The sequence below is a fragment of the Rhipicephalus sanguineus genome, chromosome 7, assembly GCF_013339695.2.
Source record: "Rhipicephalus sanguineus isolate Rsan-2018 chromosome 7, BIME_Rsan_1.4, whole genome shotgun sequence".
Classification (NCBI taxonomy): Eukaryota; Metazoa; Arthropoda; class Arachnida; order Ixodida; family Ixodidae; genus Rhipicephalus; species Rhipicephalus sanguineus.
The window spans coordinates 160,325,830-160,331,577 of NC_051182.1; the positions used below are offsets into that span (position 1 = coordinate 160,325,830).

Here is a 5,748-nt window from a genome sequence, read left to right on the forward strand (position 1 = left end):
AAAACCAGCTGGTCGCGCGCTCTACAGAGACGTGGCCGCGGCCAACGTTTTGCCGCGGCTGTATACATAGTTCGTTTGGTCGGTCTGATCGGGTCGGATAGGATCAGTGGCGTAGCCAGGGGGTGGCACACCGGGCCCCACAGCGGGCCCGTGCACCTCCACCCCCCCCCCCCCCCCCATGAAAAAAAAAAATTCTGCCTACGCCCCTGGATCGGATCGAGTTTATAAAAACTGTAACATGAGGATCGGTTGTAACAGTGAGGATCGGTCGGGTCGGGTTGGTCCATCGATCCTGATGGTGTGGCTCAATCCACTACTGGGGACTGGCTTGGAATTGGGCGGCAGTATACATGGATGAAAAAAAAAGGAAATTAAATAGAAGCTTTTTTAAACGAAGTGAGGATATTAGAGGAGCAATATTATTTTTATGTGATAGTCATAACCGAGCAGCTAAGTTTTTTAGTTACTTAATTATAAATGTTACAATTTTTATAATGATAAATTATCGAACGTTTGGCTAGGCCAATGTCTTCCACCCACTTTCTGTACCAGGGTATGATCGCTCACCAAAAGCTTGTGAAACATTTTCTATGTTCAAGTTTCGCGAGTTCATAGAGAATAAATTCTATTTAACACCACTGACCGAAAATGCCTTTTCCACTCACTGCAGTGTTTATTTGGGCTCCAAGAGAATCCGACAACACCGAGGCAGAGAATGAAAGGTGCCTTTTTGCAAAGCAAGTGCTCGTTTTCTACTCGGGTCCTCTGGAAGGCCATGACGGGCGCGGCCTGTTGTGGCCGCCCCTCCGGCATCGCCACCCTACTACACATTGCCCTTTATCATTTCTGTACAGGGGTCTGATGCAAAAACAGCCAGTTACGCAGTCTAGCGTGCAAGGAAGCGGTTTAGGCATGCCGAGATGGTAGCACTTGTTCTCGCCGCAGCTGCCGCTCTGGCACTCCTTGTACACTTCGCCCCGCGGGCATCCTGCATACATATGCGTTGGTGTACATTACAGAGATGCAATTACATTTCACTTCTGCGACAGTTGGATTTGAATGCTTATTCACATCGTGTAACGAGAAATGCTTTTCATGAATTTATCACAGCCATTTCTACCGTCGTTCATGTGTGACGTACAGCCGGTGTCATCTTACCATCGCGCACATATAGTCGGTTGCAGCCTAAGAATAAATGCATGCTCCGCCCCTATAGACCTGCGGCGCGTGTGCCATCCATCGGTGCAAGAGAGTCGTTTCCGTTGTAACCGTAAGTACTTTTCGCTGCCAACGTAAATACCACACATACCGTCACGGAAATAAGCACATGCCATTGGATGGGGCAGCGACAGCTGGGCGGAGATCATATTTACCCTTAGGTTGTAACCGTATGTAATTTCCACGAGGATGGCTATAAAGCTACCATCACTTACTATCAGAGGAAACATTGCAGTATCCATAAGATGTGCCTTCGTGTCTCTACGCCTTCATAGTGGATTCGTCTCACACAATATTTCTTCTAATGTCAAAGTCAAAGTCATGTGAAAATGTCACATATATAGCTGAGCTATAGTGACGCTGTTGCACAAACCAATCCGTTTTGTCCTGTTACCTCGAAGGATTGGCGCTGTATTCCTAAGTAAACTTCAAGGTTAACAGAGCCACACATTTTAAGAGTCAACTAACGGCTCCCTTACAACTAACGATTGTAGAGAAGAAGAGTGGCCTCAGCGGCATTGCTCTGCGCCTAAGCGGCATCACCATCGCCATGAGCTCGTGGTTGCTGCGCTTGACCGAACGCTGCTGACCGCTGCTTGTTCACACGCGTTCTCTGCCAATAAACCTCTTAGCAAGTGGTGGAGGCTGCTCGCTTTCGATCGCCCTGGAACTTCGGAATCGCACTCTACCCTCCATCATGCCCAACGACGCAAGCGCCGCTCATCCAACTCCTCCAACGGCACCGCCCACTCTACACTTAGAAATATATGGTTATTATGCAGTATTTCTGTAATTGTGATTGCTTACCTGGAGGAGGACGTTTGGAATAAATTCTGATTGTCATTATATTAGTTATCGTTTATCGTTCTCATAAGCCTGCCTACACTTCTTGCGGTGGCTTCTTATAGTGTAGCGAATCGTTTTATTGTTGCCCTAACTTCTGTGACTCGACGGTGTAGCTTCAGAGCTTACAAATGTATACGTTTGGAGCATCCGTAGCAGGGTTGCGGCTGGGTAGATTTGAAAAGATTTGAGATGTCAAGCTAAAAGTAACCAAAAGTAGCTATGCCATTTATATTAGCGTCAAGTTTGCAATCAAGCAGAGCAGAGGCCATATTATGAACAGAGCTTTTATTAATACTGAACAATAAGTAATATTTTCAAAAGCAAGAACATCTATAGAATAAAGGGTACGATTCTTTCCCTGTTGGTATTCAAGCCCCACGTAAGTTGCAAATAAATAACAGACATGTTATAAATTGCATACTGCTTGTTTAAGTGTAAAACTGCATACTGCTTGTTTAGAATATAGCCAGAATAATTTTGCAACATTCCGCCGAACTGTTAATACAGTATAACGTTAAGCATTGAAGTAGTTTTTCCTTGAAACCATAGACCGATTAGTATAGTATAACCCACTCCACATGTGGACAAAAAGACAACTTGCCCCAGGTAGGAATCGAACCTACAACCTTCGGATAACGCGTCCGATGCTGTACCAATTGAACTACGCCGGCGATCGCTTTCCCACCCACTTTACTATGTACTCGTTTTTGTGTAATTCTCGGGGTGTTAGCGCCGCTCGCTGCCATGACGGCGAGCATCGGACGCGTTATCCAAAGGTTGTAGGTTCGATCCCTACCAGCGGCAAGTTGTCTTTGCGCCCACTTTAATTTCTTTACAGTTATATCATAATTACCATATTACAGTTAGGCTACCAATAATGACCCCTATGCCTTCCTCAGGTACATTGTCTGTTGGTTTCATTCTTCTTTGTCTAACAAAAGAAAACGAGCGCTCGATCAATCCCCATCTTAGGTTTTAACCGACTATGTAGCATAAGGCTACGCATGTTAGGCACTGCTGGCATTGTTCCACGTGACCCCCCCCCTCCTCCCCTCAGGACATGTTGCCTTGTCGACACACTGGAGTGTAGTTAAAGTACGAAATGCATTACGTCACAAATGTCTGTGACACGATACTAAATAACATATATACAATTTTTTTTTATTACTAGTTCTCTTTTCTTGACTATTCACGTATTCAGTTTAATTCAATACAGTACCGTGTCACCATTGTTGCTTTAATGCAGTTGATTTAAAACGCGCTACAATGGACTACTTCTGGCACAATTGAAATGATTAAGCTATCAGTAATAAGTGTTTTTTTTTTAAATTCTTCTTAAGTATGCAATTGTGACAAACTAAATAAACAATAGCGACGCAGGAGGCCTCCTTAAAAACTTACCTTGATTTCTTTGACGGCACTCTGAGCCGCTCACTACGTCACTTATTAGCGATGAAAAATGGTTGGAACACGGGGTGTCGATGGAGCAAACGTTTCGACAAGCGGACTTGTCTTCGTCAAGTTGCAGCCTTGAAGAACTGACCTGAAGGTCGCGGGTTCGATCCCAGCCGCGGCGGTCACATTTCGACGGAGGCGAAATGCTAGAGGCCCGTGTACTGTGCGATGTGAGTGCATGTTAAAGGGATACTAAAGAGCAAAATGATTTTTCTCATATTAGTAAAGTACTCTTTCACGATACCAAAAACACCACGCTTGCTGCGAGAAGGCGCTTAGTAAGCGAGAAAACGCGCAACAACAAAATGTGGGTGGCGACGCTACCTTGAAGTTGCCGCACCATTCGCCGTGACGTCACATGTTTTGACGGCACCTTCTAGGGACTACGTAGTTCCTAATCGGTAAAAATAAAGTACACTGTCCTCTGAGGGGGCCATAGACTTAACATACCAAGTTTGGGGTAACTTTGTTGAGACAATGGCGCCAAAATACGATAAGCACACTTTGAAGTCTGTGACGTCACACGGGGAGATTTCGGCGCGAAATTTAAAAATGAAACTTTGAACTTGATTTTCTCCTCTATTAATAAACCTATGATGGCGAAATTAACGACATTAGAGTTCTCAGAGCACAATTTATCGACCTAAACCGATTCATCGTTTCTCTTTAGTGTCCCTTTAAGAAACACCAGATGGTCTAAATTTCCGGAGTCCTCCACTACGGCGTCCCTCATAATCATATCGTGGTTTTGGGACGTAAAACCCCTATTATTATTATTATTATTATTATTATATTATTATTATTATTATTATTATTATTATTATTATTATTATTAGCCTTGAAGAAGACAAGTCCGCTTGTCGAAACGTTAGCTCCAGCGACATCCCGTGTTCCAAGGATTTTTCATCGCTTCAAGTTTCCATATTCCCCTGAACTCGTTCCTTATTTGCCTTACTTATTGTTTATTATGGTGATTTTAATTGACGCGTAAATCCAATATATTTTCATTTTGAACAGATATGAGTTTTGGAAATGTATATTATTGTATCACGCAGTCTAGATAAACTTACAGATGAATAATTAGGCACTTACTTCTCGGCCGACCACCCCAGGTCGGCAACAGCCATGATAAAGAATTTGCAGAACTTGCACTGTTTGCCACGAGTGGCTGGGGATCTTGGCCTTTCGCTGGCAGTAGAGCGCAACACGCAAGGATGCCGGCTAGAATACTCAGAAAAGCCATTGTCACCTCGGGATGGCTTGTGGGCTCTGCAGCATCAGGTATGGCACGGCGGCTTTATACCATAAAACGAGACAATGAAGAAAGAAAGAAAGAAAGAAAGAAAGAAAGAAAGAAAGAAAGAAAGAAAGAAAGAAAGAAAGAAAGAAAGAAAGAAAGAAAGAAAGAAAGAAAGAAAGAAAGAAAGAAAGAAAGAAAGAAAGAAAGAAAGAAAGAAAGAAAGAAAGAAAGAAAGAAAGAAAGAAAGAAAGAATGAATGAATGAAAGAACACCAATGCAAAGTAAGTACAGACAAAAAAAAGAAAGTACAGACAATGAGTACTTTGGTACTTTCTTCGTTTGAAGACGCTATGTATAAAGAAGCCGTAGAAAGTGACCACTTCATTGAAACTAACGACCTCTCTTTCTCCGAATGATTCATTGTGAATGGGGACATTCTGTTTATTTTTCATTGAAAATAATCTGTACAACTGAGAACGAACGCACCCGTGCCTCTGTATTCGTATAAGAGGAATGACGTCAGAAAATGTAGGTGGCATGTTCTATTTCGTGTCTCAAAGCTTGCGAGCTTTATCATGAATGCGTAGCTTACAGTATGATTCACTTTACTGTCCTATGTAAGTGCATTTGCGGCTGCTTGCTGTAGAGCTTTTGGAAAGCATCTGCAGAACTATAATCATTAAAAAAACGAATTTTGCGCAGGACGTCATGAAATTGTAGGCGTAAAAAATTCCTTGCGGAACTAAACTATAAGAAGAAAAAAAAGCTGCAGGGATATAAATTACGACATACGAACAATGCAATAAAACTTTAACCAAGACGAAATATACATTAGAACATTGATTATCATTTTTAAAGCGTATAGATTCTGTAGAACCTAAAATATTGTACAAATTAACGTTTTACCAGTACAGGTTATAATGTTTGTAAGCACTGACTAAGGTTCACCTAACTGCTGAATAACGTTGACTATTCGTTATAACAATGAG

The 5,748-nt window shown here is 42.5% G+C and overlaps 1 long non-coding RNA gene across 1 annotated transcript; it reads right to left on the minus strand.

Annotated features, from left to right (window-relative positions):
- Positions 1-649: 649 nt before the first annotated feature.
- On the minus strand, positions 650-4,847 carry LOC119401003 (uncharacterized). Its single transcript, XR_005185351.2, has 2 exons — positions 4,612-4,847; positions 650-988 (listed from the first exon to the last, which is right to left on the minus strand). It is a non-coding gene; the product is annotated as an uncharacterized LOC119401003 (long non-coding RNA).
- Between the last annotated feature and the right edge of the window lie 901 nt (positions 4,848-5,748).